The 12,444-nt window shown below is 38.5% G+C and overlaps 1 non-coding gene across 1 annotated transcript; it reads right to left on the bottom strand.

Annotated features, from left to right (window-relative positions):
- Positions 1-3,645: 3,645 nt before the first annotated feature.
- On the bottom strand, positions 3,646-3,727 carry TRNAS-GCU (transfer RNA serine (anticodon GCU)). Its single transcript has one exon. It is a non-coding gene; the product is annotated as a tRNA-Ser (tRNA).
- Between the last annotated feature and the right edge of the window lie 8,717 nt (positions 3,728-12,444).

Here is a 12,444-nt window from a genome sequence, read left to right as displayed (position 1 = left end):
ATAGTAATAAAAGTAACGTTCCTGCCAAATTTCATCATGATATCTTCAACGACTGCCAAATTACAGCTTGCAAACATTTTAAATTACCTTCTTTTAAAAGTGGGCGGTGCCACGCCCATTGTCCAAAATTTTACTAATTTTATATTCTGCGTCATAAGTTCAACCCATCTACCAAGTTTCGTCGCTTTATCTGTCTTTTGTAATGAATTATCGCACTTTTTCGGGTTTTCGAAATTTTCGATATCGAAAAAGTGGGCGTGGTTATAGTCCGATATCGTTCATTTTAAATAGTGATCTGAGATGAGTGCTCGGGAATCTACATACCAAATTTCATCAAGATACCTCAAAATTTACTCAAGTTATCGTGTTAACGGACGGACGGACGGACGGACGGACGGACGGACATGGCTCAATCAAATTTTTTTTCGATCCTGATTATTTTGATATATGGAAGTCTATATCTATCTCGATTCCTTTATATATGTACAACCAACCGTTATCCAATCAAACTTAATATACTCTGTGAGCTCTGCTCAACTGAGTATAAAAATAAACTCCAAAAAGAAAAAACATAGGCATTTCGCTGATTTTTTCATGTAAAGTGCAAAACCGGCGATTTTTTGAAATGTTTGTATGGTGAACCCCCAGGGGGGTTCCAGGGGGTGTGCCACTGGCATCGGTGGGTCGGGCCTCCAAAGTTAGTGGGGGTCGGTCATACATTTGGACTCGATTGGAGCACTCTAAATGGGTCAAAGTGGGATTTTTCAAAATTTGCCCCTACCCAAAAGTTCGACCCAAATTGGGGGACACCAGAATTCGTTTTAGAGGTATGGTTCCTTCGGCAAAGTTTCTTATTTTGATCCCTAGAATATGATTTTCGCAGAGCAATGGGCGATTTTTTTGCACCCCACAAATCGACCCGGCCTAATATACAGGTATGGGTACCATTATTATTATAAATCGATTAATAATGATAATTGTGTACCTTGCAGCTAAAACGGTTTGTTCTCTTTTTTCCGTAATATGAATGTTGTTTTTGTTTTATTTACTTTCAGGCGCTATTCTCGCATGACCAAAGCAGCGCGAATTCTTTTATCAAATCGAATTCTAAAACGTGAATTAACCCATTAAACGCGAAAGCTAAATAGCAAAGTTAGAACAACCAAATTTTTTGTGGTTACTACAAGGACTGATATGTACCCAAAACTGCAACTAAAAGTTTCAACCTCTATCCTGATGAGTCTGAACGACCCGTGACATATATGTAACACTCGCGTGTTTCTATTATGTAATAAAATTTTTCATGCTAACATGAAAATTAACATTTTTGAGATTCCGGACGTCTAAATCCCCATGGACCTCGGACTTCTCCGTAAGTGCGACAAAAGTGATTAGCAATACTTCTTCTAAACTGTAGTTGGGTTAACCCTTGTCCGCCTCTTCTATGTAGGAGCCAAGCATTTTGAATGGATACATCAACCAACCATGTAAAAATTGAAAACCACCACTTTTTTCCTCTAGCTCCGATCCGGTAAGCGTTGACGTTTTGGTCCATGCGGTCCGTGCTACCCATATTCTTATTGTACATTACAACAGCATTTGGAATTTGAACCTGAACCTTTGAATGTTCAGCTCTAGAGTACCTTATAGCTTTCCCGACTGGCTCCTTTCCAAATAAAGTTGATGCGATGGAAACTGCTGCATTGTCTACCCATTTTGTGACTATAATACCACACTCAGAAATCCGAGAACTAGCAATATAACCGCGTTCCATTTTCTTCAACTTATCCTTCAGTGGCAAAGGACAAGAGTTTGGTATATAATTTTGACGAATGGTTCCAGTTCCTTCATATCCATATTTTTTTAGTCCAAGTAAAACAGGTATTGAAGTGAAGAGATTATCAAAAAAGAATCGAAAGGGAAGTGGCTTCCACGTTTCATCAAATTCATCAATCATTGAAAATAAAGGAGCAGCGTTCTTTCCATAGCCTGCAGCGTATTCCTCGTTTGTTCTAGGGTTTTTACCCTGATACATCTCAAAGTTTAGCAGATAGCCGGAAGGCGTATTTAGGCACCACATTTTATATCCAAATCTCAATGGTTTGCCTCTAATAAATTGTTTACAACCATGCCTGCCGTAGTATTCCACTATTGATTCATCGTAGGACAAATTCTGTTCTGGATGAAAGTTTTTTGCGAACTTCACCTTCAGAGCATCCGTTATGGGTCTCAATTTCCATATTTTGTCTGATAAATCTATCTTTTCTGGGTCAATAAAGTGCAAGTTTATGAAAATCACTCGAAAACGATCACGTCTCATCGAGTCAATAATAACACCATTTTGAATATCTTTGTCAACGCTCCAATATGCTTCTTTGTTTGGAGAATAGGTATATCCACTTATTATCATAATTCCCAAAAAGACCTTCATTTCTCTCACTGTAATACTTGGGTTCCCATTATTATTTAGGACTGAATACCTGTTTGACTCGTCACATAGCATTTGCAATAAATCGTCATCAAAAAACTTTTGGAACTGCTCGCATGGCTCTAAGTTGGTGCAGTCACTGTAATTACCGTTAGGAAAAATTGGAACTCTATGTTGGGTGTTATCGTCGACCCATGAAAAGGATGGCTTGGTTCTCTTCGCCTTACTATGTGGTTGCGTTGAAGCTGCCTTGCGACGACGATTATTGGCTTTTGAGCTGACAGCGATGCACTCGGCTTTTCGGGTGCTTTCTCAGAAGAAAATGATTCTTCCAAAAGGTTTACTTCTAAATCCGACAGGGAATGATTCAAGTAGTCTAAAATTTCAGTATCTATATTGAAGTCGGGGTTCTCTTCGACGTCGGTCTTTTTTCTTATTACTACTTCACTCTCCTCTACAAGCTATGTATGCGGCAAGTTTTCTAAACTTCCCCCGTCTTCATCACTTGAATCTTCACCTGAAAGAGCGCCCGCATCAGGTGCCTCGATATAAATAGCTTTCACTTCATCTTCTTCATTGTTATTGAATTCCTCCAAAACGGCGCAAATATCCTCGACAGATAGTTTTTCCCTGGTAACCAACAAATATTATACTTTTACATTGACCGCACAAATCTTTATATAAATGTTTATACATAAAGCGAACCCGCGAGCGTGTCATATATGTCACGCTTACAAGAAACGAAAAAAAAACTTATAAGTACAGTTATTTTCATATCTTTTTTTATACGAACACATGCATTCATAAAATTATTAAAATATGTAGAACAAAGCTTTCACATAATGTCTTGCACTTTGCTAAAATTACTACTTACCGATAGCGTGTTCCCATTTGGATAGTTTTTTTACGTATGTGAAATTTGCATCGTCTTCAACGCTCTATTGCTTTTGTTATACTAAACAGAAGAGCTAAACTGTAGTGCACTCTCACTCTTTGCTATATTTACTGCGATTCTTATTTAAAAGTTTGAAACATTTAAAATTGCAATTTTGAAAAATCGTATATAAATATAGTGCTTTAAACGTTACATATATGTAACACTAGCGTTTAATGAGTTAAACATCAAATATTGTACGATTATTATTAAAATTACAAATATTGACATGATATTTCATTCATTTTGAATTTAAAAAAAAGCATTTAATATAATTTAAGTGCGACGAGGATAGGATTCGAACCCACGCGTGCAGAGCACATTGGATTAGCAGTCCAACGCCTTAACCACTCGGCCACCTCGTCATATTTCAAGTTGCTTTCGTCGTTATCATCATATTCTCAGCTCAATGAATGTGAAAATGTACAACATAAAGAAAAAACAATAAAAAACATTTAGAGATAAAAAACAATAATTTGTTTTAGTAATGCATAGAACTTTTAAATGAGTCAACAAAAACAAACAAATTTTTTATTTAATGTTCCTTAATGAATTGTTTGAAAAGATAATTATTTGTTGCGCTTACCAAAATGATTTCTCATGGTTTTAAACAAACAAAGTATATGTATGTATATATGTACCTAATAAATATTGATTTTGAAAACATTTGCATGAACTTAATATGTACACGTATATATATGTATTGGCAAATGATAAACATTTTCATTAATAATAATGCAATGCCGAGCTTCATTTTCATTTCATTTATTTATTACGACTCGAAGAGCCTAGTTTATACAATTGAAAAAAAAAAAAAATTATTGCATTAATTAACAATAGGTACAGTAGTTTAACAATAGGTACATCAGTTTAAGTAGATATATGTATATATATATATATACACGAGGAAATTTGTAATTTTAGAATTAGATATATAAATTAGGAATACGTATCACAAACCAGCTCAGATCTTAGTATTTATTTTATCCTACATAGATTTGACGTAAGTGTATAACCTTTTTTTAAACAAGTTATTATCACTATTTTTTATGTATTCAGGTAGTTCATTGAAGCATTTTAACCCTTTGTAGAAAAGACTATTCTGTTCAGATTCTGTTTTATAATTAGGTAATTTGAAATCATTTCTTTGTCTTGTATTTCTTCCATGGACATCATAATTAACTCTAATATTTGTTCTTAAGTATTCAGGTAAATTTCCGGTTTTTATATTGTATATAAACTTCATCGTAAAGAAAAATATTTGTTGCTTCACGCTCATCCAATTTAAACTAAGTAGCATATCTTTTATTGGGGTATCATAACGTTTGTTTAAGATGAATCGCATAGCTTTATTCTGCATTTTTTGCAATTTATCGATTTGCGAATCTTTCATAACAAATAAAATTGTAGAGCAATATAAAAAGTAAGGTTCAACAACGGATCGATATACTTTACTTTTATAGTAATTACTTAGGTTTTTGCAGGTTCTTTGCATAAACCATATTTTAGTTGCTATTTTATTTGTTATATAAGCGACATGGACGTTGAATTTTAATTTACAATCTATTACGATACCAAGGTATTTAATAGAATCTACGTTTTCAATTTCTGAATTATTTATTTTGAGAGTACCAATATCGGAAACATTCTTTCTAGTTATTAACATGTATTTAGTTTTTTCGATATTAAGTTTAAGTTTGTTAGCGCACAACCAAATATAAAGGGCATTTAAGTCACTTTGTAATTTATTTCTTAAATCATTTTCATTATCCAAATTAGTGCATCGTCAGCAAACAATTTTATTGAACTATATTTCAGAATTGAATTAATATCATTAATGTAAATGTTGAATAAAATTGGAGCGAGGACAGAGCCTTGTGGAAGCCCAACCCTAACATCCACTTCATCCGACAACGGTGAGCCAATGATTGTTCTTTGTTTACGGTTGCTTAAAAAACTTTTAAACCAGTCTAGTTCTAAACCTTGAATGCCTATGTCTGATAATTTTTCCACTAGTATTTTTATATCTATGGTTTCAAAAGCTCTTTTAAGATCAACAAAAACTGCTAAAATCGACATTTTATTACTAAGATCATATATCCATTCAGCTAAAACTATATTTAATGCTGTTTCACAGGAATGATTTTTTCTAAAGCCCGATTGTTGATTTATAAGTATCTTATTTTTTTCTAAGTACTGAACCAATTGGTTCTTTACCACAAGTTCTAAAATTTTTTCATCACTGGGCAATGAATTTATGGGCCGTAACTCCTCTGCTTTAATAGTATTTTTAACTTTCTCTATGGGAACAATTGTTGAAGTTTTCCACATACTAGGCACTATGCCACTACTTAAACTTTCATTTACTATTTGAGAATAGAAGATGCCTAAATAGGGGGTTGCATCTTTCACCGCACCATCTGATAACAATTTTTTTCCACCTCTCACAGCTTTGAACTTACTGACAAGTTCAGCGATGTCATCTGATCCAACTTTGATAAATTTAAAAACGCAGTTTCTTTGATTAGTTATATATACTTCTCTATCAAATACCTCTATATTATTACAAATATCAGTAATACTATCAACAAAATATTTATTTAAGTTGACAGCAATTTCCGATTCGCCCTTGTATATTTGACCGTTTATTACAATCTTCTTTATTGATGTATCTTCTTTTCCCATACTTATGGCCTGTTTTAGATATTTCCACATCATTTTGCTATCATGACAATTTTTATTTATATTATATTCCATATACTTAACTTTTTTAATTTTTACCAACTGTTTGTATTTATTTTTTATATTCCAGTATTCGTCCCAGTTTCCTGAGATTTGAGCCAGTTTGAAAAGTTCAAATTTGAATTTGTTCATATTGGCTAGCTCGTTGTCATACCATTTATTACGTATTTTTAAATGCACTACTTTTTCTCTGGTAAGATTTTGCATGATACTTAAAATACAGTTTGTTTAAAAACCTGCTGACTAGCAGCTAGAGAATATTTAAAATATTTGTGAATACCAAATACTCGCGAACTTGACGACATTTGTAGATTTGTAAGTACGCTGCAAATCTACTGAATGGGTTAAGAAGGTTAGGATGGGTAAGAGTGGCCACCGGTGCGAGCACCAGTGCACTTAGGCCCATAAAGGTTCCGTTATGATACCACGCGGATCTCTCCCCTACTCAAACCAACAGGTCGATTTAGCAAAAGTCAGGAATTTCTTAGGTTCTAAGATATCCATATCACAAAGATCTTCAAAAAAAGGAGATCTGACAGATTTCTTCCTCTTGTGCCAAGGCGCCGGACAATCGCACAGAAAATGCTTCACTGTTTCTATCTCCTCTACGTCTTTGCAGCTCCTGCAGTAATCATTATAGGGAGCACCCAGCCGTTGTGCATGCCTCCCGATTGCTATGTGGCCGGTTATAAATCCAACCACCAGAGATAAGTCCCCCTTCCAAGAAGAAGGAGGTAGCAGGATTCAAGATGGCTCCATCTCACACCCGCTTCCCTAAGGCAAATCCCTTTCAAAGTGAGGTTACAGGTAGCAAGCGGCATGCTCAATCCCTTCCAAGACGACGAAAGCGGAACGGATGTGCCCCCTCTTGCAAGTTCATCAGCCATCTCATTGCCCGGTACATCCGAGTGTCCAGGCACTCATACCAGAATAAGGGAAGTTTGCTCAGCGATCTCGTTGAGAGATTTGCCGCACTTGTCTAATGTCCTGGACTTACATAAGCCCTATCCAAGCGCTTTTAGTGCAGCCTAGCTGTCAGAGTAAATACAAATTTCGTTATAGCCGTGAACAGCATTTCTCAGCTCGGCCTCGTTAATAGCAGCCACCTCCGCCTGAACGACGCTGCAATGAACGAGTAGGCTAAAAGATAGATTCCACTCTAGTTGAGGTGCTAAGACACCGCTACCCACCTTATTATCCAGTTTGGAGCCGTCAGTATATGTCTACAGCCTATCGCTCAGGTCCGGCGGCTCCCTCAACCAGGGCCGCACATTGCTTGGTCATTGAATCTATTGGCAACACATTAAAAAGCGTGTCCAGTGCCTCCGCAGGGGTGGTGCACCGTGCACCCCCCACACAGACTAGAGCACTTCTTTGTACCTTCTGGAGTGCCCGTAGGTTTGATTTAGTATCTAGGCTCGTCCACCAGACCAATGCCCCGTATAAAATAATTGGTCTAACCACAGCAGTGTAGAGCCATAGGGTAATATCCGGTGATAGTACTCATCTTCGCGCAACAGCACCCCTACAGCTGTACAGTGCCACCGTTGATTTTTTCACACGCTCCTGAGCGTTTTCCCTCCAGGATAGTTTCCTATCCAAAATTACTCCTGGGTTAAGAAAATGAAGCAAATTTTGAAAACCTGTTACCAAATTTGAAAAGAAGGAAAGGCGTCATGGTGAGTTGGTAGCGTGATCCGCCTACCACACCGAAGGTCTTTGGTTCAAATCCCGAACAATGCAAGTTCAAAAATTAACAAAACAAGTAAGGCTAAGTTCGGGTGTAACCGAACAATACATACTCAGTTGAGAGCTATGGAGACAAAAAAAGGGAAAATCACCATGTAGGAAAATGAACCTAAGATAACCCTGGAATGTGTTTGAATGACATTGGTATCAAATGGAAGGTATTAAAGAGTATTATAAGAGGGAGTGGGTCAACGTTCTATAGGTGGACGCCATTTAGAGATATCGCCATAAGGATGGACCAGGGGTGACTCTAGAATGCGTTTGTACAATATGGGTATCAAACGAAAGGTGTTAATGTGTATTTTAAAAGGGAGTGGGCCTTAGTTCTATAGGTGAACGCCTTTTCGTGATATCGCCATAAACGTGGACCAGGGGTGACTCTAGAATGCGTTTGTACAATATGGGTATCAAACGAAAGGTGTTAATGTGTATTTTAAAATAGAGTGGGCCTTAGTTCTATAGGTGAACGCCTTTTCGAGATATCGCCATAAATGTGGCCCAGGGGTGACTCTAGAATGCGTTTGTACAATATGGGTATCAAACGAAAGGTTTTAATGTGTATTTTAAAAGGGAGCGGGGCTTAGTTCTATAGGTGGACGCCTTTTCGAGATATCGCCATAAAGGTGGACCAGAGGTGACTCTAGAATTTGTCTGTACGATATGGGTATCAAATGAAAGGTGTTAATGAGTATTTTAAAAGGGAGTGGCGCTTAGTTCTATAGGTGGACGCCTTTTCGAGATATCGCCATAAAGGTGGACCAGGGGTGACTCTAGAATGCGATTGTACAATATGGGTATCAAACGAAAGATGATAATGAGTATTTTAAAAGGGAGTGGGCCTTAGTTCTATAGGTGTACGCCTTTTCGAGATATCGTCATAAACGTGGACCATGGGTGACTCTAGAATGCACTTGTACAATATGGGTATCAAACGAAAGATAATAATGAGTATTTTAAAAGGGAGTGGCCCTGAGTTCTATGGTTGTACGCCTTTTCGAGATATCGCCACAAAGGTGGACCAGGGGTGACTCTACAATTTGTTTGCACGATATGGGTATCAAACGAAAGGTGTTAATGAGTATTTTAAAACGGAGTGGCCCTTAGTTCTATAGGTGGACGCCTTTTCGAGATATCGCCATAAAGGTGGACCAGGGGTGACTCTAGAATGCGCTTGTACAATATGGGTATCAAACGAAAGATGATAATGAGTATTTTAAAAGGGAGTGGACCTTAGTTCTATGGGTGGACGCCTGTTCGAGATATCGCCATAAAGGTGGACCAGGGGTGACTCTAGAATGCGCTTGTACAATATGGGTATCAAACGAAAGATGATAATGAGTATTTTAAAAGGGAGTGGCCCTTAGTTCTATGGGTGGACACCTTTTCGAGATATCGCCATAAAGGTGGACCAGAGGTGACTCTAGAATTTGTTTGTACGATATGGGTATCAAATGAAAGGTGTTAATGAGTATTTTAAAAGGGAGTGGCCCTTAGTCCTATAGGTGGACGTCTTTTCGAGATATCGCCACAAAGGTGGACCAGGGGTGACTCTAGCATTTGTTTGTGCGATATGGGTATCAAACGAAAGGTGTTAATGAGTATTTTAAAAGGGAGTGGCGCTTAGTTCTATGGGTGGACGCCTTTTCGAGATATCGCCATAAAGGTGGACCAGAGGTGACTCTAGAATTTGTTTGTACGATATGGGTATCAAATGAAAGGTGTTAATGAGTATTTTAAAAGGGAGTGGGCCTTAGTTCTATGGGTGGACGCCTGTTCGAGCTATCGCCATAAGGGTGGACCAGAAGTGACTCTAGAAGTTGTTTGTACGATATTGGTATCAAATGAAAGGTGTTAATGAGTATTTTAAAGGGGGGTGGCCCTTAGTTCTATAGGTGGATGCCTTTTCGAGACATCGCCATAAAGGTGGACCTGAGGTGACCCTAGAATTTGTTTGTACGATGTGGGTATCAAATGAAAGGTGTTAATGAGTATTTTAAAAGGGAGTGGCCCTTAGTCCTATAGGTGGACGTCTTTTCGAGATATCGCCACAAAGGTGGACCAGGGGTGACTCTAGCATTTGTTTGTGCGATATGGGTATTAAACGAAAGGTGTTAATGAGTATTTTAAAAGGGAGTGGCCCTTAGTTCTATGGGTGGACGCCTTTTCGAGACATCGCCATAAAGGTGGACCAGAGGTGACTCTAGAATTTGTTTGTACGATATGGGTATCAAATGAAAGGTGTTAATGAGTATTTTAAAAGGGAGTGGCCCTTAGTCCTATAGGTGGACGTCTTTTCGAGATATCGCCACAAAGGTGGACCAGGGGTGACTCTAGCATTTGTTTGTGCGATATGGGTATCAAATGAAAGGTGTTAATGAGTATTTTAAAGGGGAGTGGCCCTTAGTTCTATAGGTGGATGCCTTTTCGAGATATCGCCATAAAGGTGGACCAGGGGTGACTCTAGAATGAGCTTGTACAATATGGGTATCAAACGAAAGATGATAATGAGTATTTTAAAAGGGAGTGACCCTTAGTTCTATGGGTGGACGCGTTTTCGAGATATCGCCATAAAGGTGGACCAGAGGTGACCCTAGAATTTGTTTGTACGATGTGGGTATCAAATGAAAGGTGTTAATGAGTATTTTAAAAGGGAGTGGCCCTTAGTCCTATAGGTGGACGTCTTTTCGAGATATCGTCACAAAGGTGGACCAGGGGTGACTCTAGCATTTGTTTGTGCGATATGGGTATCAAATGAAAGGTGTTAATGAGTATTTTAAAAGGGAGTGGCTCTTAGTTCTATGAGTGGATGCCTTTTCGAGATATCGCCATAAAGGTGGACCAGAGGTGACTCTAGAATTTGTTTGTACGATATGGGTATCAAATGAAAGGTGTTAATGAGTATTTTAAAAGGGAGTGGCCCTTAGTCCTATAGGTGGACGTCTTTTCGAGATATCGCCACAAAGGTGGACCAGGGGTGACTCTAGCATTTGTTTGTGCGGTATGGGTATCAAATGAATGGTGTTAATGAGTATTTTAAAGGGGAGTGGCCCTTAGTTCTATAGGTGGACGCCTTTTCGAGATATCGCCATAAAGGTGGACCAGGGGTGACTCTAGAATGCGCTTGTACAATATGGGTATCAAACGAAAGGTGTTAATGAGTATTTTAAAAGGGAGTGGACCTTAGTTCTATGGGTGGAGGCCTTTTCGAGATATCGCCATAAAGGTGGACCAGAGGTGACTCTAGAATTTGTTTGTACGATATGGGTATCAAATGAAAGGTGCTAATGAGTATTTTAAAGGGGAGTGGCCTTTAGTTCTATAGGTGGACGCCTTTTCGAGATATCGCCATAAAGGTGGACCAGGGGTGACTCTAGAATGCGCTTGTACAATATGGGTATCAAACGAAAGATGATAATGAGTATTTTAAAAGGGAGTGGGCCTTAGTTCTATGGGTGGACGCCTGTTCGAGATATCGCCATAAGGGTGGACCAGAAGTGACTCTAGAAGTTGTTTGTACGATATGGGTATCAAATGAAAGGTGTTAATGAGTATTTTAAAGGGGAGTGGCCCTTAGTTCTATAGGTGGACGCCTTTTCGAGATATCGCCATAAAGGTGGACCAGGGGTGACTCTAGAATGCGCTTGTACAATATGGGTATCAAACGAAAGATGATAATGAGTATTTTAAAAGGGAGTGGCCCTTAGTTCTATGGGTGGACGCCTTTTCGAGATATCGCCATAAAGGTGGACCAGAGGTGACCCTAGAATTTGTTTGTACGATATGGGTATCAAATGAAAGGTGTTAATGAGTATTTTAAAAGGGAGTGGCCCTTAGTCCTATAGGTGGACGTCTTTTCGAGATATCGCCACAAAGGTGGACCACGGGTGACTCTAGCATTTGTTTGTGCGATATGGGTATCAAACGAAAGGTGTTAATGAGTATTTTAAAAGGGAGTGGCGCTTAGTTCTATGGGTGGACGCCTTTTCGAGATATCGCCATAAAGGTGGACCAGAGGTGACTCTAGAATTTGTTTGTACGATATGGGTATCAAATGAAAGGCGTTAATGAGTATTTTAAAAGGGAGTGGCCCTTAGTTCTATAGGTGGACTCCTTTTCGAGATATCGCCATAAAGGTGGACCAGGGGTGACTCTAAAATTTGTTTGTACGATATGGGTATCAAACGAAAGGTGTTAATGAGTATTTTAAAAGGGAGTGGCTCTTAGTTCTATGGGTGGACGCCTTTTCGAGATATCGCCATAAAGGTGGACCAGGGGTGACTCTATCAAATGAAAGGTGTTAATGAGTATTTTAAAATGGCGTGGGCCTTAGTTCTATAGGTGGACGCGTTTTCGAGATATCGCCATAAAGGTGGACCAGGGGCGACTCTAGCATTTGTTTGTACGATATGGGTATCAGATGAAAGGTGTTAATGAGTATTTTAAAATGGCGTGGGCCTTAGTTCTATAAATGGACGTCTTTTCGAGATATCGCCATAAAGGTGGACCAGGGGTGACTCTACAATTTGTTTGTACGATATGGGTATCAAACGAAAGGTGTTAACAAGTATTTTAAAAGGGCTTGGGCCTTGGT

Source organism: Eurosta solidaginis, chromosome 5 (assembly GCF_040869045.1).
Source record: "Eurosta solidaginis isolate ZX-2024a chromosome 5, ASM4086904v1, whole genome shotgun sequence".
Classification (NCBI taxonomy): domain Eukaryota; kingdom Metazoa; phylum Arthropoda; class Insecta; order Diptera; family Tephritidae; genus Eurosta; species Eurosta solidaginis.
This window is presented reverse-complemented; position numbering and strand designations above follow the sequence as displayed.